The sequence below is a fragment of the Pongo pygmaeus genome, chromosome 13 (assembly GCF_028885625.2).
Source record: "Pongo pygmaeus isolate AG05252 chromosome 13, NHGRI_mPonPyg2-v2.0_pri, whole genome shotgun sequence".
Lineage (NCBI taxonomy): Eukaryota > Metazoa > Chordata > Mammalia > Primates > Hominidae > Pongo > Pongo pygmaeus.
Window position 1 is genome coordinate 97,905,797 of NC_072386.2, and position 25,653 is coordinate 97,931,449.

The following is a 25,653-nucleotide window of genomic DNA, read 5'->3' on the forward strand; positions in this document are numbered from 1 at the left end:
AGTGTTTGGGAAGAGCTGGAAAGGGTCAAGTAGGGCTTCTCAAATGTATATCAAAACTCATATTCACAACATGTAAGTGTGCAGAGACACTTCCCATTGGTTGCTTCCTTGTGTCCTTCCAACTGCCCATTTAAAAAAGGGTAAACATAAGGTTCAAAGTGGTTCAAGCTGGGCACAGTGGCTTATGCCTGTAATCACAGCACTTTGGGAAGCTGAGGAGGGCAGATCACCTGAGGCCAGGAGTTTGAGACCAGCCTGGCCAACATGATGAAACCCTGTCTCTACTAAAAAAAATTAGCCAGACGTGGTGGCGTGCACCTGTAATCCCAGCTACTCGGGAGACTGAGTTGGGAGAATTGCTTGAACCTGGGAGGTAGAGGCTGCAGTAAGCTGAGATCGTGCCATTGCACTCCAACCTGGGCAAGAGTAAGACTTCATCTAAAAAAAAAAAAAAAAAGGTTCAGTGAGTTCAACAAATCTGTGACTGAGCAGAGATTTGACCCAAGTCTGCCATTTTCTTATTCTGTCACCAAAGCAAGCAGATGATATGTGATAAGTTATGACATCACATATTTACAGACTTCAGGATGCATGTTGTAAATAAAGTCATAATAGCTCTGTTATCTAAACAAACTTCAAAGCCACCTTGCTGGTTTAAGCACTACTTACTAATTGGCAGAGTAGAGTCTCTGGGTCAATGCCCTATAGAGCTGAAGACCCAGTTCTGTCTTATCTCACCCAGAGTCTGAGGGAATCAACATAGTTAGAATGTCTTGGGCAGCTAAGAACAAAGAAAAGGGGTGGGACTCTCAGAAGCCTACATGTAAATCTCAACAGCCAGCTCACAAATCTCAGCAACTGGCCTGTGGGTCTCAGCAGCTGATATGAATATTAGCAGCCAGCACAGATATCTACAGCCAGAGTGGATCTCAGCAGCCAGCTCAGCTCTGTGGGACTGGGAGAAAGCACACAGTCCTGAGACTTCTCTTTCAGGAGGAGAGCTTGCACCCAACAACCAGCATCTGTGTGCATAACCCCAGGGAAAAAAATTGGACAGCTCTCAGCACCTGGCAGAGCACTGCAGGATCAGGAGAAGGCGCACAATCCTGAGACTTCTCCAGCAGAAGACAGAGAGAGAGGAGTAAAGTAGGCACACACACACAGAAAAGATCTGAGAGATTCCCAGAATCTCTAACTGGATTGATTGGTGAAGGTCTATCCCTGCCTAATGTACAGAGACTGAAAGAGGTGGTTACTTCTTCAAATGTGCAGACAGGAATGCAAAACTACAAGGAACACAAAGAATCAGGGAAATATGACATCACCAAAGGAATGATATAAATCTCCAGCAACCAACCCTAAAGAAATGGAGATCTGTGAATTGTCTGACAAATATTCAAAATAATTTTTTTTTTTTTTGATATGGAGTCTGGCTTTGTCACCCAGGCTGGAGTGCAGTGACAGGATCTCAGCTCACTGCAACCTCTGCCTCCTGGGTTCAAGCAATTCTCCTGCTTCAGCTTCCCGAGTAGCTGGGATTACAGGCATGTGCCACCACGTCCAGCTAATTTTTGTATTTTTAGTAGAGACAAAGTTTCACCATGTTGGCCAGGCTGGTCTCGAACTCCTGACCTCAAGTGATCCACCTGCCTTGGCGTCCAGAAGTGCTGGGATTACAGGTGTAAGCCACCACGTCTGGCTCAAAATAATCATCTTAAAGCAGCTCAGCGAGCTGCGAGAGAACGTAGATAGAACACTAAATAATACCATGAAAGCAATACATAACTAAAATGAAAAAAATCAACCAAAAGACAGAAATCATAAGAAAGTAGAAATGCTGAGGCACAAGGAAAAAGAAAAGAAAAGAAAACTATTTATCTGATAAAAAGCTAATTTCACTTATGCAAGTGAAATAAACCAGCCACAGAAAGGCACATTTTACATGATCTCAATTATATGAGGTATCTAAAATAGTAAAACTCATAAAAGCATAGAGTAAAATGATGGTTGTAAGGGGTTGGGGGAAGAAAGAATTGGGGAATTGTTGCTTAATGGGTATAAAATTTTTGTTATGCAAGATGAGTAAGTTCTAGAGAACTGTTGTGTAACATAGCGCCTGCAGTTAACAATATGGCATTGTGCACTTAAAAATTTGTTAAGATCTCATGTTAAGATTTCATGTTAAGTCCACAAACTACACACACAGAAAGGGATACAAGAAAACTTTTTGAGAGATGGATATGTTTATTATTTTGATTGTGGTAATGAAATCATGGGTATATCTAAACTCATCAAGTTGTATACATTAAATATACAATCTAAATGTACACATATCTCAATAAAGCTAATAAAGCAAAAAACAAAAAACAAAACTGTTTATTGGGCTGTGCGAGGTGGCTCATGACTGTAATCTCAGCACTTTGGGAGGTGGGAGGATCACTTGAGCTCAGGAGTTCAAGACCAGCCTGGTCAACATAAACTTTGAATGTAATGTGGTGGGAAGAGAAGAATCAGATCTAAATTTGAATGCTGGCTGTGCTGTGAATCAGCAAATCTCTTCCCCTCTCAGAGCCTCAGTTTCTTCATGTGAAAAAGGGGCTAATGCAAGCCCTACCTATGTAAGAGCCTATTTTGGCTCAGGCTTCCAAACAACTGTTTCTCACCCATGCTTTTCATGGCTTGTCCTCAGAAGCTCCCCACAAAGGGGTCCTATGGTTGTTCCCACTTTACAAATGAGGCGACTACTAGACACATTTATATAGGTGTCTCTCCTATCAGATTGCGGACCTTTTGGTGACAGAGATTATATCATATCCCTTTGCGTGTTTCCAAACACAGAAATTAGCATACTGTAATTAGCAAATTCTTAGTAAAGAGCTTTTTAAAAAACACGCGCAGGCTGGGCACTGTGGCTCACGCCTGTAATCCCAGCACTTTGGGCGGCCAAGGCGGGTGGATCATGAGGTCAGGAGTTCAAGACCAGCCTGGCCAAGATGGTGAAACCCGGTCTCTACTAAAAAAAAAAACAAAAGTTAGCCAGGTGTGGTGGTGGACACCTATAATCCCTGCTACTCAGGAGGCTGAGGCAGAGAATTGTTTGAACCCGGGAGGCAGAGGTTACAGTGAGCCGAGATCATGCCACTACACTCCAGCCTGGGCAACAGAATGAGACTCCATCTTAAAAACAAACAAAAAATAGACACACACACACACACAACATGTATCACACAAATAAAATATTACATTTTCAACTGCCTGGCATTTACCAGTTTGAAAGTGGAGCCGACTGCTTTACACCAGAGGATGATAAACCCTCTCATTTTTAGTTTGGCTTCTAAGTATGCTCATCACCTGATAGTAACTTATTTTTGCTTCCTGTGAGTCAGAGAGCAAAAGGCACTGTCTCCAAGCCACCAGGGCAACCTTTAAACAAACGGCCCCATAATGAATAGTTTTGGTAAAGTAACAGCCTGCTGCATGCCTTGTCATAATATGTAAACACTCTCTAATTTGTTCAATGTTCTGTATTAATAAAGTTTGTGTCCTATCATTTCCAAAGAGTCTCAAAGAACGCTTGCTTAGATGGCCGGTGAAAAGTCCCACTTTGTCAAACCTAGGAAAGCAGCATCTTTTTTTAATTTTATTTTTAAATAAATAGGCCGAGCTTGGTGGCTCTTGCCTATAATCCCAGCACTTTGGGAGGCCAAGATGGGTAGATCATGAGTTCAGGAGATCAAGACCATCCTGGCCAATGTGATGAAACCCTGTCTCTACTAAAAATGTAAAAATTAGCTGGGTGTGGTGGCATCATGTGCCTGTAGTCCCAGCTACTCAGGAGGCAGAGGCGGGAGAATCGCTTGAACCCGGGAAGTGGAGGTGGGAGTGAGCCGAGATCGTGCCACTGCACTCCAGCCTGGGCGAGAGAGTGAGACTCTGTATCAAAAAAAAAAAAAAAAATTAAAATTAAAAAATAAATAAATAGAGATGGGGTCTTGCTATTTTGCCCAGACTGGTCATGAACTCCTGGGCTCAAGTGATTCTTTTGCTTCAGCCTCTCAAAATGCTGGGATTACAGGCATGAGCCACTGCACCCAACCCAGCATCTTTGTCCAACAGCATAGAGATAAGGCTGAATTGAGAGAAGACTCTATGTTGTAGAGATGAGCACTGTGTCCAAAGCTGCTCTACCTCTTTGAGGTTCATCTGGAAAATGGGCTAACGGACAATTAAATGGATATAATGTACACAGAAGTGCACTGTGACTGGTGAGGCCATGTAAATATTGAACACTGGTTTTCTGTATTTTTTTTTCTCACTTAAAGTTCATCATATGGAGAGCTTGAGAAGTTACCGGGATGGGACCTCAAAGTTGCTGGTGCCTTATCACACAGTCCCCAAATTTGGATTGCTGGCATAAAATATTGTATTACGGCTGGGAGCAGTGGCTCACACCTGTAATCCCAGCACTTTGGGAGGCCAAGGCAGGCGGATCACCTGAGGTCAGGAGTTCGAGACCAGCCTGGCCAACATGGTGAAACCCCGTCTCTACCACAAATTCAAAAAAATTAGTTTAGCATAGTGGTGGGTGCCTGTAATCCTAGTGACCCGGGAGCGGGAGGTTGCAATGAGCCAAGATCACACCACTGCACTGCACTCCAGCCTGGGTGACAGAGTGAGACTCCGTCTCCAAAAAAAAAAAAAAAAAAGAAAAAAGAAAAGAAAAAGAAAAAGAAAGATAAGGTTACCGGGCTGGGTGCAGTGGCTCACGCCTGTAATCCCAGCACTTTAGCAGGCTGAAGCAGGCAGATCACCTGAGGTCAGGAGTTTGAGACCAGCCTGGCCAACATGGTGAAACCTCCTCTCAACTAAAAATACAAAAATTAGCCAGGCATGGTGGTGGGCGCCTGTAGTCCCAGCTACTCAGAAGGTTGAGGCAGGAGAGTCACTTGAACCTAGGAGGCAGAGGTTGCAGTGAGCCAGGATCATGCCACTGCCCTCCAGCCTGGGTGACAGAGTGAGACTCTGTCTCAAAAAAAAAAAAAAGGAAAAGAAAAGAAAAGAAAGGTAAGGGTACTGGAGTTCAGAGAGGTTGCAGGAGAAAGATAGCCAGGAACTAACTAGCAGGGCTACCCTTGACAGTCAGGTCCTCTGACTGTGCATTCCATTGTACTATGTCTCAGGACTGTGTGTTATTATTTCTAACATCACCAATTTCCAGAAAGGATCCCAGGCATTTGTGGAAGGGGTGTCAAGGGGAGAGAAGGAAGAAGAATCCCAACAGTTAAAACCTCCCACAGCCCAGGCTTCCTGGTCACAGACAAGGCTGCAAAAGGCACCCTAGATGGGCTAGCTGCTGTGGGTGGGCGAGACTTGCACTGGGGACCTACTATGTGTTTCAGGAAAAAGGACCCTGAAGGTCGTGGCTCACTCCTGTAATTCTAGCACTTTCAGAAACTGAAGTGGGAGGCTTGGTTGAGGCCAGGAATTTGAGACCAACCTGGGCAATAAAGGGAGACCCTCTCTCTACAAAAATAAATTAAAAAGAAAAGCGTGCCGCCTGTGAGTAGGGTCAAATGTTATGCACTGCACCTGCTACATGTTACAGATACAGGTGGTCTGGGATCTGCCAGCTGACAGTGGGAGTGAGTTTGCCCCGCACAAGGAGTCCTTCATTTCTCATCTTGTAGCAACTCTGTGGGTGGAGTGTGATTACTCTCATTTTGCAATGAGAATATTTAGGTTCAAAAAGGAGACAGCTGAGGCCACAGCCATAGATGGAGTTAGTGGCACTGCAAGACTGGACCCCAGCTGGGTGCTCAGGTTCCTTTTCTACCTCAAAGGAAAGGTAGAAACCATCCCTATCTGCCACAGAGGAGCACACTCCAGAGAAGCCAAAGCCTAGCCAGCGAGTAATCATAACAATGTCCGTCTTTTAGCGAGTGTTTGTCATGTAGCAGACACGTTATTGCACACTCCCACTTAATGGTTACATGACCTTGTCCGGTCTATTTTCACGTTAGCCAAAGGGAAGCCGAGAAGTCCACAGTCCCCAGGAGCTGGAAGCCAGGCAGTGACAGCGCCAGCGTATTCTTCTTGACTTGATTTTAAATTTCACAACTTTTGTAGCTTCAATAGGGAGGAAGAGGAGGGGCGCCGGCTCCCGCCTGCAAAGGCGGCGCGGAGCGGATAGCCAGGTCCGGAGCCGTCCCGTGCCGGGCCGTCCGGTGGGGGGCACTGCAGACCGCGCGGGCGCTGCGCCCGCCTCTAGTTCCGGGCGCAGAGGGGTGGCCACGCTCTCCTGTGTCGCTCGCGCCCCTGGCCGCGCCTGGGAGAGCGGACTGGCCTCCCAGAGAGGATGCGGGGGAAGCCGCACCGGGGCCCACGGGGACCGGGTAAGGGCGCGGGATGGGATTGGCTCTGGATGTGGGTGCCCCCCGAGCCGCTCCCCACCCCGCGAGCGCTCCCATTTGCACCTCCACTTGAGCACGGAGCTTCAAGAACGGGCTATTCTGGGGTGCGGGTTCCGACACTAGGCCCCACACGGATCTGGGGACTCGTTTGGCTACGATCTGGCGGAAGGGGGGAAACCTGGCCTGAGAACGGAGACTGCGGGGCGATCCGGGGGCGCACTTAAATCTGGCTCCGCTGCTTCCTCGCCCCGCCCCCGCTGTCACCTTCCTCTGCTTCTGCGCTGCGATTCCACACCCCACTCCACCCCATCCCACCCAGACCGCTCACCCGATTCTGACTTTGAACCCAAAAGCGATCAGGCGTGTTCTGGGCTCGGCCACAGCCAGCTGGCGCTCTGGGCCTCGCAGAAGCCGCCGCAAGCGGGCATCGCTGTCCCCGGGGAGGGGACCCCAGCTAGCACCAGTAGAGGTGCAGTCACCCTTTTTAAGATTACTCGGAAGCTAGATACACGGCATCCACTGACCCTGATCTTTTCCCACAGTCACCTGGGACCCAGGCATATAATGTGGGCAGTTTAATGAGGTGTAAACGAAGTGCAAATGGCCTAGAAGCCCCTTGAACTTGAAGCAGGATGGAGGCTTTCTTTAGAAGGGGGGTTTATGAGTAGATTACTCACTCTGGGAATTCTGGTAACAGCAATAGTCTCTGATTGTTAATTGATCATAATTACTTTGTTAGAAGTCTGTACACCATTCCAAGTTCTAAGGCGGCAAGAGAAAGAATATTTCTGACATTTACAACTGGGAGGGAAACAGCATATTACTTTCTGCATTAGGGTATACATTAGCATATTGTTGAATTGAATTTTCCGCCTTCACTTTTTAATATATTTCCAATTTCCAACTACTCCCTGGAAAATTTTAAAAAGGGGCAGCAGAAGGATTGGTGATGTGCACGCCACAGATGGGAGATGGAAAAACTGCCCAGAACATGTTGACATTTGTAAAAAAGTTAACATCCCCCCACACTTTAAAACTATGATATTAGGAACAGTATAATGGCAAAAGTTACTCGTACAACATCTGTTCCTTCCAATGGGAGGATTTCTTTCCTGCCAAGAATTTATGAATTTTCTATAGGAGCTTGGTTCTGTTTGGGGAAGAGGGAAGGAAGCCAGCCAAAGCAGCCCCTTGGCTTCGGGGAATGCACGGATGCATTGCTCCTGGCTTTTAGATGGCTCCTGAAGCTGCTGATGGGGCCAAAGTCACCCTTCAGAAGGACTTGGCTGCAAACAAGAAAAATCTCCAACAGCCACCCATGGTTTAAAGTGACTAGGCCGTCACTAAGAAAGGTCAAGGCCATATGGCCTGAGGATGGAGATGAGTTGGTTATATCTCCCATTCACAGAAGACCTAATCCTTTTTGGAGGGCAAAGGAAAGAGTTTATTATAGGGATAAAACCCAACCAACTCCTATCAGTTCATTTCAAATGTTTCATTCATTTTCACATTGACCAGATAAGTGTTTGTTCACTCATCTCAGAAACTTCAATCTCTTCATCTACCATCAATTGTCTTTTACCCTTGCTCAGTTGAATCTGGTGACTGGAAACTTTTATCTTTCTAAAAAACCATGACGTGAGTGCTCAAAACAGCCATCTAGGTGAACAGGACACTAAGTGGATTAGCAGTTGAAATATTAATGATTCACTTTTGACTCAAAGCAAGTTTATCTAAGCAGATTTCCAATGGTCTTCTCTTTTGCAATCAAAAGAACTTTCTGCTCTAGAGAAGGCTCTGTCCAGGAAGGGGGAGATTACCTTTTTGCATTTTAAAGTGGACCATTTTAGGTTCTTGATTTTTGTTGTTGTTGTAGAGACAGGGTCTCACAAAGTTGCCCAGGATGGCCTTGAACACCTAGCCTTAAGTGATCCTCCTGCCTTGGCCTCCCTGGGATCACAGCAGTGAGCCATCATGCTTGGCTTTTTTTTTTTTTTTTTTAAAGACAGAGTCTCTCTGTCACCCAGGTTGGAGTACAGTGGTGTGATCGCAGCTCATTTCAATGCCCCCCCACACCCCCGCCCTGACACCGCCACTCCGATGCTGGGTTGAAGAGATTCTCCTGACTCAGCCTCCTGAGTAGCTGGGATTACAGGTGCCTGCCACCAAGCCCAGCTAATTTTTGTATTTTTAGTAGAGATGGGGTTTCACCATGTTGGCCAGGCTGGTCTCATACTCCTGACCTCAGGTAATCTGCCTGCCTCAGCCTCCCAAAGTGCTGGGATTACAGGCATGAGCCACTGCACCCAGTCTTTTTTTTTTTTTTTTCCACTTGGAATATTTTTAACGAAACATGAAGAAAAACTTTCAATCCATTTAAGTATCAGGAATCTAAATTGGGAGGCTCTCTGAGCCTACTCTGGCTCAGGAAGCTGCCTTATAAAAATAATAATAATGATAATAATCTAAGTTGTTCCCATTTGGCAGTGGTTGCGGGGTGGAGAAGGACAACAGCAACCAACATCAAGGGTTTGGTTCAGTCTTTCAAATCAACAATGTTTATGGAACACCTACTACGTGCCAGGTAGTTTCCTAGGCATTGTCCTCCTCCTCATTCTAGAGGGAAGCTAGAGAATAAATAGATCCAGTATATGTTACAGTTCAGGTAATGGTAAGTGTCATGAGACAACATCAAGCAGGTTAAAGAGATAATAACATGAGCAAGGTGGGAGGGCTCTTTTAGTACAGTCAGAAAAGGCTGCTTCAAGGAATTGATATTTAAGTGGCCCTTCTAGAATTTTCTGAGTGCATATATACCCCCCAACACATAAACATAAATGTATTTTACCGAGTTGGCTAGTACTTTCTAAGCTCCTCTCCTTCACCCCACCCCCTCCCTGTTAACTTCTGAACATTCTTCTGCATATAATGAGCAGGTGGCTCAAGAATATGGGTCTGAGTAGAATCAGGTTTAAATTCCAGCTCCATCACCTGCTTGTTTTGTGACTCAAGGTAGGTTACCTAAGTTCTTTTTGCCTCAGATGCCTCATCCCTAAAATGAGAACAGTCATGACTACCTTATAGGATTATTGTTGGGACTGAATGAAAAAAAATGCCTGTGAAATGCTGAGTACAGAGACGGCATGGAGTAAACCTTCCTAAATGTTGGCCCTTATTTATTATTGTTTGTTTGTTTTTGGAGACAGAGTCTCGCTCTTATCGCCCAGGCTAGAGTGCAATGGCGCGATCTTGGCTCACTGCAACCTCCACCTCCCGGGTTCAAGCGATTCTTGTGCCTCAGCCTCCCGAGTAGCTGGGATTACAGGTAACCTGCCACTGCCCCCAGCTAATTTTTGTATTTTTAGTAGAGACGGGGTTTCACCATGTTGCCCAGGCTGGTCTTGAACTCCTGACCTCAGGTGATCTGCCCCACTTGGCCTCCCAAAGTGCTGGGATTACAGGCATGAGCCACTGCTCCCGGCCTTTATTATTGTTTACTAGATAATTTTAATGGCACATAGGAGTCCATTCTAGGGATGTCAGAACTTATATAACCAATGTCCTACTGTTGGGCAGAGAGAATGGGATATAAACCTAGCAGATGACGTGAATGAGCTAAAGGAGAAAAGTGAAACAACAACTAAACAAAATAAACAAAACCCAACACATGTAGAAAATAGTCCAAATCAACACATTTTCTAGGAGGGACTCATTTTTCTTCTGCTATCCCTGATGCTAAACATACCCACTCATAAAAACCTGCCTGCTTACCTACCACCTGCGTCTTGGTTAGGAGACCCCCTAGGTCTTGCTTCTATGACCTCATGTGCAGGCAGGCAGAGGACGAGGGTCAGGAAATGTCAGGTTGGAATGAAGTTCTGCAGTGGCCTAGCTATTGGGGATGTGAGGTCTCATCTTCCTCATTTGTGCAAAGCAGCCTTGAAATAAAATGTTCTTTGGGGTTGGGCACAGTGGCTCATGCCTGTAATCCCAGGACTTTGAGAGGCCGAGGCAGGTATATCACTTGCGGTCAGGAGTTCGAGACCAGCCTGGCCAACATGGTGAAACTCCATCTCTACTAAAAATACAAAAATTAGCCAGGCATGGTGGCGGGCGCCATAATCCCAGATACTTGGGAGGCTAAGGCAGGAGAATCTCTTGAACCTAGGGGGCAGAGGTTGCAGTGAGCCAAGATTGTGTCACTGTACTCTAGCCTGAGCGACACGGTGAGACTCCGTCTCAAAAAGAGAAAAAAGAAATAAAATGTTCTTCGGAACACCTTTCAGCTCTGTCACTCATTTGTTCCCAGACTATGCTGGTGCTCCAAAGAGCCTTCCTTGCTTCTGATATCTGAAATGGCTCTCTGAGTCATTTGTTCATGCCCAGTGACACAGACCCAGATCTATTTTAGGCTGAGATCCTGTTTAGGGGAAAGAAATTATCTTTAAATATTGGTAGCACTAGGAGAATGTTGGCAAAGCATTTTGGAAGATGAGCAGAGAAGCAGGAGTGTTTCCCATGGGCCATGGCTGAGAATGTGGGCTCTAAGCACAACACTCGAATGTGCCACTCCTGGAGTGAACTTCCTCTCCCGCGTTCTCCATTTAAGGAGGCCTCAGAGTGTGTGACCTTCAGAAAAGATTCTTTCTTCGGAGTACTTCCAACTGGCCCAACTATAAAAAGGGCTGCTAGTTTTTGTTTCAATAGATTGAATACATGCGTAAAATGCTTTGAAATCCGTGAGCAAAATACCCGAGAAGAAAGGCAATGACCTATTTACTCTTGGTGATTTTATAGCGGTCATGAGGGTGCTACCATGCAGAAAACTGTTGCCTTTTCTTAAGTCACTATCTAAACTGGATCCTAGAAGAATGTGGTGTATTTTTAATCGAGCCACAGATAAGATTCCTTGCCTTGCCGGGCGCGGTGGCTCACGCCTGTAATCCCAGCACTTTGGGAGGCCGAGGCAGGCAGATTACGAGGTCAGGAGATTTAGACCATCCTGGCTAACACGGTGAAACCCCTTCTCTACTAAAAATATTTAAAAAATAGCCGGGCACGGTGGCTCACGCCTGTAATCCCAGCACTTTGGGAGGCCGAGGCGGGAGGATCACGAAGTCAGGAGATTGAGACCATCCTGGCTAACATGGTGAAACCCTGTCTCTACTAAAAATACAAAAAATTAGCCAGGTGCTGTGGCGGGCGCCTGTAGTCCTAGCTACTCGGGAGACTGAGGCAGGAGAATGGCGTGAACCTGGGAGGTGGAGCTTGCATTGAGCCTAGATAGCACCACTGCAGTCAGACCTGGGCAAAAGAGCGAGACTCCGTCTCAAAAAAGAAAAAAAAAAAAACAAAACAAAATTAGCCGGGCGTGGTGGCGGGGCCTGTAGTCCCGGCTGCTCGGGAGGCTGAGGCAGGAGAATGGCGTGAACTCCAGCCTGGGCGACAGTGCGAGACTCCGTCTCAAAAAAAAGATTACTTGCCTGTATTAGAAAAGGGATGAGTTAGGCCAATCTTGCCCATATAGCTTCACGTGCACCAAATATAACCCTTGTTCAGAAGAAAAAATCAAACACACATTCCAAGGAGGTAAGGAGCAGATAAAGCAGAAGTTAGCTTTACTTTATCTGACAAATGGTGTGATATGGCAGTAGGAGCCTGGGCTTGCAATCCGGCACATCTGGGTTCCAATCACAGCTCTGTGACCTCGGACATGTCACTTGACTCCTCTGGGCCTCAGTGTTATATAATAACAAATTCCTAAACATCTAGCAGAGTTCTTGGCATACCATAGGTGTTCAATGAATGTGAATGCCTTTTTCTATTCTACCTCCAGCTCAATCAACCAGCAACTGCAATTTTATGTTTCCCAGTACATTCATCCTGACATGCAAAAAATGTTTTCCTGTGGCCAATGGCAAAGATAAAGGAGCAAGAATCTGAAGCGTTTAAAAGGAAACAAACAAATAAACCACGTGATCTAAACCCACAATCTGAGAAATTGTCCCTCCTCACGCAGTTTCTATTCCAGGCTTCACGTGGCCAATTTGAGAAGGTACTCAAAGCAAATGTTAATTAAAAATGTTTACCACACTGGGCTTGGTGGCTCACACCTGTAATCCCACCACTTTGGGAGGCTGAGGCGGGTGGATCACCTGAGGTCAGGAGTTCGAGACGAGCCTCACCAACATGGAGAAACCCTGTCTCTACTAGAAATACAAAATTAGCTGGGTGTGGTGGCAGATGCCTGTATTCCCAGCTACTAGGGAGGCTGAGGCAGGAGAATCGCTTGAACCCGGGAGGCAGAGGTTGTGGTAAGCCGAGATCGAACCATTGCACTCCAGCCTGGGCAACAAAAGCGAAACTCTGTCTCAAAAAAAAAAAAAAAAAATGTTTACCAGGGCCGGGTGTGGTGGCTCACCCTTGTAATCCCAGCACTTCGGGAGGCCGAGGCTGGAGGATTATCTGAGGTCAGGAGTTCGAGACCAGGCTGATCAACATAGCAAAATCCCGTCTCTACTAAAAATACAAAAATTAGCCAGGCGTGGTGGTGGGCACCTTTAATCCCAGCTACTCGGGAGGCCGAGGCAGGAGAATTGCTTGAACCTGGGAGGCGGAGGTTGCAGTGAGCCAAAATCACGCCACTGCACTCCAGCCTGGGCAACAGAGCAAGACTCCTACTCCATATCAAAAAAAAAAGTTTACCAAAGGACAGGTAGTTAAACATCGTGTACAGCTGAGAGTATTGTTATCCGAAACCTAAAATAATCTTTCTCAAACCTTTATTTATAAAGAAAGACATTGAACAGGAGTGTTCAAATATGTCCCCAGGCAGTCAGAGGCTTTTCTCTTTCATTCCTTCTGCAGATCCATTGTCTGGCCATATCTCTGTGTGCTTTCTTTCTCTAACAAAGAGCCATGCATTCTAATTAAGGAAATCAACGAAACGTGCAGACCTCTACCTATGAGTTATTTGTCAGTTGGCAAATAGATTACTGGCTTGGTTTTGCTGGAGCCCAGGTAGACTCCACCATTCACAGAGAAGACCAATGTATCACACTTCCTAATCAGTACAACCATTCGACCAAGCGGTTTTATCAACTTTTTAACAAATAGTATCATTTGTGTATCGGGACAAGAAAACAAAAATAAAAGAGAACTAAACCTCCAATGGGGTCATGTGTTTCCAAATGCAAATTGAGATCCAAACATTAAACAATAGAGATCATCTAATCCTTTTACAAAGACCCAAATTGCAAATCCAATTCCCATGCCAGAGTGGCTTTGTCTAACAAAGTTGTTAATGCAAAGAATCCCCTAGGCAAAGCCTCTTCTGTTTCTATGGGCTTTGGCACAGAGAGAGCTATATGTGATGTTAGTTGTGCTCTCTCGCTGTAAAGTTAATTGTGCGTAAAACAAAATCACATGTTCTCGTGGTCTAGATATGCAGTTTCCAATCCATAGCAACCCAAGGTGTCTTGGTTTGAAAATTAAGACCCATTCTGACCAAATTATTAATTCCAACAGAATTTTGTGATATTTTTGAATAAGGCCAAAACCTTCATGCTGAATCTGAAAAACACATCTTAATATGCCTTAACATGCACCCGATAAACAAGTTAGATGTATCTAAAAAATAATAAGCAATCGGCCGGGCATGGTGGCTCACACCTGTAATCCCAGCATTATGGGAGGCCGAGGTGGGTGGATCACAAGGTCAGGAGTTCAAGATCAGCCTGGCCAAGATGGTGAAACCCCGTCTCTACTAAAAATACAAAAAAATTAGCTGGGCGTGGTGGGCACCTCTACTCGGGAGGCGAAGGCAGAGAATTGCTTGAACCCAGGAGGCAGAGGTAGCAGTGAGCTGCGATCGCGCCACTACAATCCAGCCTGGGCAACAGAGCAAGACAACGTCTCAAAATAATAATAATAATAATAGTAATAATAATAAGAAGCAATCAAGAAAATTGCAGGGGGGAGAGTGGTATATGTTGTTGTAGTTTACATGGTTGAGTCTTGCAAAGAATCATGTATCACTTTTTCAAGAAAGGTAACAATTTTTTTACTGGGGCTAGAATGCTGACTTTCATTTAACTTACACTTTATGCCCTTTGCAGAGCAGTTGCAGGAGGAAACAGTATCTGTAAACCTGTATTTTTTTTTTTTTTTTTTTTTTTTTGAGACTGAGTCTCACTCTATCACCCAGGCTGGAGTGCAGTGGCACCATCTCAGCTCGCTGCAACCTCTACTTTCTGGGTTCAAGTGATTCTCCTGCCTCAGCCTCCCAAGTAGCTGGGATTACAGGTGCCCACCACCACACTCAGCTCATTTTTGTATTTTAAGTACAGATGGGGTCTCATCATGTTGACCAGGCTGGTCTCGAACCTCTGACCTCAGGTGATCCACCCACCTCGGCCTCCCAAAGCGCTGGGATTACAGGTGTGAGCCACTGTGCCTGGCCATATTTACAGATTCTTACTCATCTTTGCTTCTCCTGCCCTTTGCACAGTGGCTAGTAAAGTAGATCCTTGAATTGATTACATGTGTTTGAATCAATTGCATGGAAAGATAAAGTGGAACAAAGCCAGAATGATACTATAACACTTTGAGGGAATGGTTCCTATGTTCTCTCTAGAGGGAACACAGTGACCAGTGAGTAGTCCTGTCCTAGCTGGCCGGTAACAGAGCGCTATACAGAAGGATGATAAAGCACGGTAATATACTTTTTTGGATGTTAGAGCACAACATTACATTGAATTTAGAACTTTCCAGGGCCAGGCACTGTGGCTCATGCCTGTAATCCTAGAACTTTGAGAGGTCGAGGCCCTTAAGCCCAGGAGTTAGAGACCAGCCTGGGCAACCCTTGTCTCTACAAAATAATTTTTTAAAAAAATTAGCCAGGTATGGTGGTGCATGTCTGTGGTCTCAGCTACTTGGGGGGCTGAGAGGGAGAATCTCTTGAGCCCAGGAGGTCGAGGCTGCAGTGTGCTGTGATTGCACCTCTCAGCCTGGGTGACAGAGTGAGACCTCATCTGCCATCTCAAAAAAAAAGGAAAAAAAACAACAACAACAAAAAAACAGAACTTTCCTCTGAAAACCATCTTTTCTGCATGGTGTTTGTTTTTTTGTTTTGTTGTTGTTTCTTTGTTTGTTTGTTTAGAAACTGATGTTTATTTTCCATCAACCTTATTTCCATGTTGCTTAAGAGCCCGTGCAAGAACAGAAAAATATGGAACGCTTCATGAATTTGCGTGTCATCCTTGCGAAGGGGCCATGCTAATCTTCTCTGTATCGTTCCAATTTTAGGATATGTGCTGCCAAGGTGAGCATGGTGTTTTTTGTTTGTTTGTTTGTTTGTTCGGTTTTGTTTTGTTTTTGAGACATAGTCTCTGTCACCCAGGCTGGAGTGCAGTGGTGTGATCTCAGCTCACTGCAACCTCTGCCTCCCAGGTTCAAGCAATTATCTTACCTCAGCCTCCTAAGCACCAGCTGGGATTACTGGTGCACGACACCATGCCCGGCTAATTTTTATATTTTCAATAGAGATGGGGTGTCGCCATGTTGGCCACGCTGGTCTGGAACTCCTGATCTGAAGTGATCCACCCACCTCGGCCTCCCAAAGTATTGGGATTACAGGCATGAGCCACCACGCCCAGCCAGCAAGATTTTTTTGATCATCTTGATTCCTCTAAGCTTCCCTTGGGCTGTTAGGATGAAGCCATGGGTAGTTGGCCTGTTAAGTAAATCAGATCTAGGTGCTGGTTGCTCAGATGTCAACTCGATGTGACCCTGGGCAAGGTCACAAGTCCTTTATCTGGGTCTTTTCCTTGAGTTAAATGGTCTTGAAGATGCTTTCCTTTTCAAACATCTTACGTAATTTTATTTTATTTTTGAGAGAGGGTCTTGCTCTGTCACCCAGGCTGGAGTGCAGTAGAACAATCATAGCTCACTGCAGCCTCAGCCTGCTGGGCTCAAGGGATCTTCCCACCTCAGCCTCTTGAGGAGCCGGGACCACAGGAACATGCCACCACTCCTGGCTAATTTTGTTATTTTTTATTTTTTATTTTTTGTAGAGACAGAGTCTCCCTATATTGACCAGGATGGTTTTGAACTCCTGGTTTCAAATGATCCTCCCACCTCCGCCTCCCAAAGTGTTGGCATTATAGTTGTGAGCTACCTACGCTTCAGTCCTTGCAACGTTACCCATTCCTAGGTGAGGCGGTAACAGTGCCTCAAAGGCAGGGCAATGGTCAATTCCGTGCACTGTCAGAGTGAGTTTATTTAGATGTATTCAGAGGTCAGAAAACTACTGTCATCCAGGCAAACTAGAAGAGTCTCAAGCTTGAAGTGGAGCAAACCAAATGGGAGGGTTTCACAGCACCCAAAGCTAAACCTTCCTGTTTGGGAAGACTGGCCCACTCAATATCCTAGAGTAGAAAGTACCCTCTTTTGGCCGGGCGTGGTGGCTCAAGCCTGTAATCCCAGCACTTTGGGAGGCTGAGGCGGGCGGATCAAGAGGTCAGGAGATCGAGACCATCCTGGCTAACACGGTGAAACCCTGTCTCTACTAAAAAATACAAAAAACATTAGCCGGGCATGGTGGCAGGCGCCTGTAGTCCCAGCTACTCGGGAGGCTGAGGCAGGAGAATGGCTTGAACCCGGGAGGTGGAGCTTGCAGTGAGCCAAGATCGTGCCACTGCACTCCAGCGTGGGGGACAGAGCGAGATTCCGTTTCAAAAAAAAAAAGAAAGTACCCTCTTTTAGCTGGTGTGGTAGCTCACGCCTATAATCGCAGCACTTTGGGAGGCCAAGGCAGGTGGATCACGAGGTCAGGAAAGTACCCTCTTTTAGCTTTTATTTTATTTTATTATTATTTTTTGAGATGGAGTCTCACTCTGTTGCCCAGGCTGGAGTGCAGTGGCACGATCTTGGCTCACTGCAACCTCCGCCTCCCGGTTTCAAGCGATTCTCCTGACTCAGCCTCCTGAGTAGCTGGGATTACAGGTGCCCACCACCATGCCCAGCTAATTTTTGTATTTTTAGTAGAGATGGGGTTTCACCATGTTGGTCAGCCTGGTCTCGAGCTCCTGACCTCAAGTGATTCGCCTGCCTTGGCCTTCCAAAGTGCTGGGATTACAGGCATGAGCCACCGTGCCTGGCCTAAGCTTTTAAAGTGCAATTTTTTTCTTCTTTTTTTAGCCTTCATTATTTGTCATATGTCCATGGTACACATACCTTTTTTCTTGAAAGGAGGCACAATGGGTCATCCAAAAAAAGGATAAAATATCTCCTTTCCCCGCTGGGTGCGGTGGCTCATGCCTATAATCCCAGCACTTTGGGAGGCTGAGGCGGCTGGATCACGAGGTCAGGAAATCGAGACCATCCTGGCTAACACGGTGAAACCCCGTCTCTACTAAAAATACAAAAAAAATTAGCCAGGTATGGTGGCGGGTGCTTGTAGTCCCAGCTGCTCAGGAGGCTGAGGCGGGAGAACGGTGTGAACCAGGGAGGTGGAGCTTGCAGTGAGCTGAGATGGTGCCACTGCACTCCAGCCTGGGCAACTAAGCAAGACTCTGTCTCAACAACAACAAAAAATCTCCTTCTCCAAATTTTGGCATCCTGGAGGACATGCCCAGTGGTCTCTTAATTGCTTCCTGTAGGTCACCTGACATCCATCTGCCTTCACCAACACACAACAAACCCCTCAAACGAACAAAACTCTTTCCAGAGTCAATGCAGAGAATCACTTGGCAAGGAAGAGTTCACAAAAAGGAGATGCCAGGATTTCAGACAGAGTCTCGCTCTGTCGCCCAGGCTGGAGTGCAGTGGCGTGATCTCAGCTCACTGCAACCTCTGCCTCCCAGGTTCAAGCAATTCTCTTGTCTCAGCCTCCTAAGTAGCTGGGATTACAGGTGCATGCTACCATGCCCGGTTAATTTTTGTATTTTCAATAGAGATGGGGTTTCACCATGTTGGCCACGCTGGTCTAGAACTCCTGACCTCAAGTGATCCACCCACTTCGGCCTCCCAAAGTGTTGGGATTGACTCTGGAAAGAGTTTTGTTCATTTGAAGGGTTTGTTGTGTGTTGGGGAAGGCAGATGGATGTCAGGTGACCTACAGGAAGCAATTTAGAGACCACTGGGCCTGTCCTCCAGGATGACAAAATTTGGGGGAAGGAGATATTTTATCCTTTCTTTGGATGACCCAGGATTTTGGCTAAATATTCAGTAAATTATTACTTTTATTCAATTAAGTTTAGTAATTGAGGGTATTCAAGGACAAATCAAGAAACCTCCTAGTGCCCTCCAGAAGCTCACGTCTTTAGGGGAAGCCAGACCCATAAGACCTTATAATAGACCGGGTGCAGTGGCTCACACCTGTAATCCCAGTGCTTTGGGAGGCCAAGGCAGGAGGATCGTTTGAGGCCAGGAGTTAGAGACCAGCCTGGGCAATATAGTGAGACCCCATCTATACAGAAAAATAATAATGAAATTAACCAGGAGTAGTGGCACGTGCCTGTGGTTCCAGCTCCTCAGGAGGCTGAGATGGGAGGATCATTTGAGCTCGGCAGTTTGAGGTCGCTGTCAGCCATGTTTGTACCGCTGCCCTTCAGCCTAGGCAACAGAGCAAGACCTTGTCTCAAACAAACAAACAAAACACACAGAAAAACCCCACATAACCTTGTAATACATATGAATAAGTGTTTAATGCAAGATCTAAATAGAATGGAGGAGTATTCTTAAGAGCTGGGCTTTAAGAGACATATAGGCTTTTGTTAAGGTAGTAGGGGTCTTTCCAGAAGCAGTGGAGACCAGTATCTGCAGGCAAGTTTCAAATGCTGAAACAGCCATGTGCACTGGAGGACCAGAAGTTGTTGAGCATGGCAGGTTTACATAAGGAGGAACTAGATAGGGTCTTTTGTTATTGTTGTTGTTGAGACGGAGTTTTGCTCTTGTCGCCCAGACTGGAGTGCAGTGGCATGATCTCAGCCCACTGCCACCTCCATCTCGGGTTCAAGCAATACTCCTGCCTCAGCCTCCCAAGTAGCTGGGATAACAGGCTCCTGCCACCATGCCCAGCTAATTTTTTTTTTTTTTTTTTGAGACGAAGTCTTGCTCTCATCACCCAGACTGGAGTGCAATGGCACAATCTCAGCTCACTGCAACCTCCACCTCCTGGGTTCAATTGATTCTCCTGCCTCAGCCTCCTGAGTAGCTGGAATTACAGGCTCCTTCCACCACGCCTGGCTAGTTTTTGTAGTTTTAGTAAAGCTGGGGTTTCACCATTTTGGCCAGGCTGGTTTCGAACTCCTGACCTCAAGATCTGCCCGCCTTGGCCTCCCAAAGTGCTGGGATTACAGGCGTAAGCCGCCACACCTGGCCCTAGATAGGATCTTGAACAAGCAGCTGGAAGCCACAAATAGGGACGTGACCATGTTAAATCTATATCCACTAAGCACTGGGGACCATGGGAAGTTACAGAATAGGGGATGGGCTTGACTAGATCTATTTGACCAGGAGAGCTATGTGCTGGGCTAGAGGTGAGGCCAGAAACAAGAACTTCAGAATGAAAAGTATGAATTGTGTACATGGCATAGTGGCCCCAGCTGAAGAAACATCTGCAGGAAACTGCTTTCCCTATCTGTCTACTTTGACAAAGAAAATAGTACATTGATTGGGAGACAGAAAGTCTGAGGCTTTTGACTCTTAAACAGGTTTACTGGAAGAACCTGGACGTTAGCAAATCCTTTTGAATTGGGGTGGATCCTTTATACCTGTAGCCCTACCTGCCCAGCAGACTGAAACAAAGGTATTAGAAGAGAAGAGCTTTGAGTATGTCAGCAAGAATGAGAAGTGACAGCAAAATGCTAACCTGTAAAGGGAACCTGAGTTTCTTCATCTGCATACTGGAGAAGGGAGAGGAAAATCCCATCCCTACTTTGTAAGATTGAGGTAATGTAGGGTGTAAGTACTTTGTAAGCCTCATAGAGCTGTGCAGAAGGGATTGTTATACACTGACAAAAAGTGACCTGGAGCAGGCAAGAAGCATGCTCATCCTTACAGAGAAAATCTCTTCTATTTGTCGTGTCTAAGAGATTATTCTTTCATAGTTTGTAACAATTACTATCTCCTGGTCTTTCAGCAAGTGTATCCAGGGTTTCTCCAATTTCTCCATAAAGTTATTTGCTCATTTAAGCTTTTAAATGGATATATAGGTATAGCACCTGAGTGCATTGGTTTTGTATCATGGGGATTTGGCCACTATTTAGTAATATATTGATCCAGTGCCAGTTAGTACAGATACAAATATTATCGGTGAGACAGGAATTATAGCCCAACTTGACCTTCTGGTCCTCTCTCTCTCTCTAAAAAGCTAACTTTCTTGTTTCCTGCTCTATTTAGATTATATTATTATAACATGTAAAATGGACATGAAAAGAAACATAACCAGCCTTGGCAACATAGGGAGACCCTGTCTTTACAAAAAACAAAAGCAGGCCGGGCACGGTGGCTCACGCCTGTAATCTCAACCCTTTGGGAGGCTGAGGCTGGTGGGTTACTTGAGGTCAGGAGTTTGAGAACAGCCTGGCCAACATAGTGAAACCCCATCTCTACTAATAATACAAATTAAAAAAAAATGTTGTGTTAGGTATCCTCAGGTGAGATGTCAAAGGGATTTCTAACTGTGAATTTACTTTTTGCTGTTATTAAATTGAATTTGTGTATTTCCTCCTTTCCTTTAAGAACAAGTGGAGGCCGCGCGTGGTGGCTCACACCTGTAATCCCAGCACTTTGGGGGACAGAGGCAGGCGGATCACTTGAGGTCAGGAGTTCGAGAACTGGCCAACATGGCGAAACCCCGTCTCTACTAAAAATGCAAAATTAGCCTGGCGTGTTGGTGCTTGCCTGTAGTCCCAGCTACTCCGGAGGCTGAGGCAGGAGAATGGCTTGAACCCGGGTGGCGGAGGGTTGCAGTGAGCCAAGATTGCGCCACAGCACTGCAGCCTGGGCGACGGAGCAAGACAACGTCTCAAAAAAAAAAAAAAAAAAAGACCAAGTGGAGAAAGACATTTGGGCGAATGATTACAACATGCTGACTCATCTAGGGTGTCGAGAAGACCGAAGCAATTTAAAAAACTATATTATATCAAGGGCACCGTGGAAAACAATTAAAAAGATGGGCTCCAGATGCACATGACTCCAGAGAAGCAATTTGACTAATATTTCTACCCCATGAACCCGTTCCTCCCCAGCTAAGTTAACTGGCTGTGGTAGCCTTGATTCCAGCCTGAAAGATTTTTCTGTCTGTGCTAACATTTTAGCAGTTGCTTTCCCTCTGTTTTGACTGTGACCACGAGAGTAAAGCACCAGGCTCTTCAAACGGATTTAAGAATTTATTAGTTTTTCAGGAGATGGTGAGAAATTTACTCAAGATTCACCTTTTTGTTTAAGGTAAAGTTTTCCAAAGGGAAACTTTCCAACTTTCATTTTAGTTTCATTTAATGTAGAAAAAAAGTTTTTATTTTCATGCAGTATTCTAACTTTAACAGTAGTTTGTGGTCCCCCCCCTCCACAGGTAGAACATTCCGTGATATTTTTTACAGCATTTGTTATGTAGACTGGTCTTGGAGGTTTTATATGAAATATTATTGAATGACTCTGCGTGTGAACAATGAATGATAGTTTCGTAAACAACCTTTAGGAGGCAGACATAGCTTCGGTTTAGCACTATAAAAACATGTCACTATACAATAGCCTGTAGAAGGTGCTATGAAAATACAAAGAAGTAAAACAAATAGATAAAATGCAATATGTAATAAAATCATGAATAAAATGATAAGAATAATACATAAAGTAAAAGGGTTTATGTGGGACTGGGTGGCATTCATGTCTGTATGAGAGACAGGGAAATGGACAAGAGTGGGTTGAGGGAGTATCTAGGCTACAAATCCATCTATGTATGTATCTTATGTTGAATGGAGCTTCAGAAGCCAGAACATTTAATAGGACAGGTGGCTGATACAGGCTGCTAAATTTAGATAATCCCATTTGTTGAAGTACAACAGGTACCACCGCTGCTTGTTTTAATATTTTCTCTGGACTTGCTTCTGTAGCATAAAGACTACCTCCCCTGGGCTTCCTTATATGGAAATAAATTATATGTAAAAATTATTCATCTCCACCTGTGAAGAGCTTTTCATGTTTCTAAAAATTGTAACACTTTTTCAGTGATTTTTTTTTTTTTTTTTTTTTTTTTTTGGTAGAGATGGGGTCTTGCTATGTTTCCCAGGCTGCTCTCAAACTCTTGGCCTCAAGCAATCCTCCCACCTTAACCCCACAAAGTGTTGGGATTACAGGTGTGAGCCACCACACCCGGCCTGGAACAATTTTTGGAAGAGAAAGAAATATTTCCCATAACCATCCTACTTGAGATAGTGAAGGCATCTGTTTTGTTTCACAAACTGAAGCAGGATAGCAAGAGTCAAATACGTTTTCAGGCAGAAAGAATTTTATCAGAAGAGACATTTTGCTGGAAAATAGGTGGACTGAAAGTCTGTTGATGTGTGTAGGAAACATCATCGTTAATCCTTTGTGTGTGTAGGCACACAAGTTAAAATAGAAAACAGTAAAATTAAGTGTCGTAAGGAAAATATGATAAGCAGGCATCACAATTATTAGATACTCTTTATTGTATAGTGTATAAATGGCTCTGTAACACCATAATGACAGTACACCTAGGAGCCCACGGCTGATAGGTCCCAGAGTAAATAATTTAGCTGTTGGTGTATATTGAATAGTATTTTGTTTGGTCACAGTTTTGGGAAATCTTCCTCATTCATTTTAGATATTGAGGCTTTCTTTTTCAGGCTAGAAAAATTAATGTAGGCTGGGTGCTATGGCTCATGCCTGTAATCCCAGCACTTTCGGAGGCCGAGGCAGGAGGATTGCTTGAGCTCAGGAGTTCGAGACCAAACCTGGGCAACGTAGTGAGACCCTGTCTCTATAAAATTTTTAAAAATAGAATTAAAAATTAAAAAAATAGGGGTTGGGGAGAGAGAGCATCAGTTAGAATAGCTAATGGATGCTGGGCTTAATATCTAGGTGCAGCAAACCACCATGGCACACATTTGCCTATGTAACAAACCCTCACATCCTGCACATGTACCCCGAACTTAAAAGCTGAAGAAAAAAAATTAAATAAAAAATTAAAAATAAAGAAAAAATTAACGTAGAGGAATGTTAGCCTATGACATCAGAAAATTTTGAATAAATTTAAAATTCTTGATAGTTTATGCCTGTTTCTTCTATTCGAGATAATATGCACTTAGTAAATATAAAGATGGCATTTTACAGTCATTTTCATACACCAACTGTGTGCCAAAAGATTCTGTATAACAGAGGTGGATTATGAAAGCAACCAACCACAATTTAACAGAAATTTAAGAAATTTAAACTTAAAGGAATCTAAACATAATTTACAGAATAATGTGTTCTAATGAGGGCTTTTTGTTTAAATTATTTTAATTGCTCTTTATTTATATCTTCATTCTTATGAAAAAGTTTTCCAAACTTATTATAGCTGTTTTAGAATGTTCGAAAACTTCAAAAAAGAAAATTTAGACTGGGCGCGGTGGCTTATGCCTGTAATCCCCGCACTTTGGAAGGCCTAGGTGGACGGATCACTTGAGGTCAGCAGTTTGAAACCAGCCTGGCCAACATGGTGAGACCCTGTCTCTACTAAATATACAAAAATTAGTCGGGTGTGGTGGTGGGCGCCTGTAATCCCAGCTACTCGGGAGGCTGAGGCAGGAGAATTGCTTGAAACTGGGAAGTGGAGGTTGCAGTGAGCTGAGATCACACCACTGCACTCCAGCCTTGGTGACAAGCAAGAATCCATCTCAAAAAAAAAAGAAAAGAAAATTAAAACTGAGAAAACCAGTATGAATATTTTGGCAGTTCCTTCTAGGGTTTTCTCTTAATTTCCTTTTGTTTCTCTCTCTCTCCTTCAAAGCACACATACACTTAAATGTACACAGTTGAATTTGTACTGTTTATAGTCTTATATCCTGCTTTTTCCACTTAACATACTATGAGCATTTTTCCATGTCATTAAATATGCTTTGAATATGTTCTTGGCCACATAGAATTCCATCCTATTGATGCACCTGTTTTCTTTTAAGCAGAGACACATGCCATGCTTTCCAGTCATGCTGGACTCTCAAAAGCCAAAGAAAATACCTTGTGTTGATCTACCATAAGCCTCTTATAAACGTCCATTTTTTATTTCATTTATTAAATGTACCCATGGTACAAACGCACCTCTGGACACTAGATACAATCAATAGTTAATAAGCAGTCTAAAGAAAATGCCAGTGAGCAGTGAGCTCTGTCCCCTTGATGATAAGTATTAGTCACCCACGTCTCTATTACAAGTTTATAAGGTGTCAACAAGTGTCGCAAATGCTTTTTCCATTTTGTGATAGCCCCAAATGAATTTCAATCTCTCAGGCACCCACCTCAAGAACTTCAGATTCTAACAGGGCAGTTTTGAGTTTTAATATTAAAACTTCTAATATAAATGCTACAAAATTCCAAAAACACCATTTAACTTTACACTTAGTTTTGTGAATTTGAATAATTTTTAAATTATTTTATTTCAGTTTGTTTTCCCACCTTCAATCAGGGTAACTGATTTAGCTTTAAAACAATCTGCCAGAAACTTTGGTTCTGACCTCTTTAGGGCTGTAACTAGAAGTAATGTATCTGTAACACACACCAAGCATAAATGAACCCTTTAATCCTCAGGAGGGCACTGTGGAACTACGTTCTTAGGGTTGTCTGCTGTGGGAAGGTTCTTTTGTTACTCAAATGTGAGGGGTGCTGGGACAGGCCTCCACAGAAAACTTTTGTATTTTTATTTACTTTAAAAAACAAACCATAAAGATTTTTTTCAAATATGAAACTGAAATGTATATATTTCATAAATATTTTCATACTAAACTGAGCAAATTTAAGAATGATTAAGCTGTTTCTACTGGGAAAATCATAGGTAAGGAAACTGCTTTCATGTAGCTTTATGTACATTTGGAAAGATTAAACCTGAACTGGGTTTTTAATCTTATAATTTTTAAACGTACAATATTCAAGAGTTCTCAGCCCTATATTGATAGTACTTATTGTAAAACTAAATAGTTTTTTCAAATAAAAAAAGGTATTTTAATTTGTTGACATAAAGTTGGCT

The 25,653-nt window shown here is 44.2% G+C and overlaps 1 long non-coding RNA gene and 1 other non-coding gene across 3 annotated transcripts; one reads left to right on the top strand and one right to left on the bottom strand.

The window, feature by feature from the left end:
* The first annotated feature begins 6,260 nt into the window (after positions 1-6,260).
* LOC129044007 (uncharacterized) lies at positions 6,261-25,632 on the top strand. 2 transcript variants are annotated; one of them, XR_010123356.1, is made up of 4 exons: positions 6,261-6,392; positions 12,247-12,465; positions 15,617-15,732; positions 21,156-25,632. It is a non-coding gene; the product is annotated as an uncharacterized LOC129044007 (long non-coding RNA). The 2 variants fall into 2 exon arrangements; XR_008504587.2 differs by lacking the exon at positions 12,247-12,465.
* On the bottom strand, positions 15,634-15,740 carry LOC129044845 (U6 spliceosomal RNA). The gene has a single exon (XR_008504820.1). It is a non-coding gene; the product is annotated as a U6 spliceosomal RNA (small nuclear RNA).
* Positions 25,633-25,653: the final 21 nt, after the last annotated feature.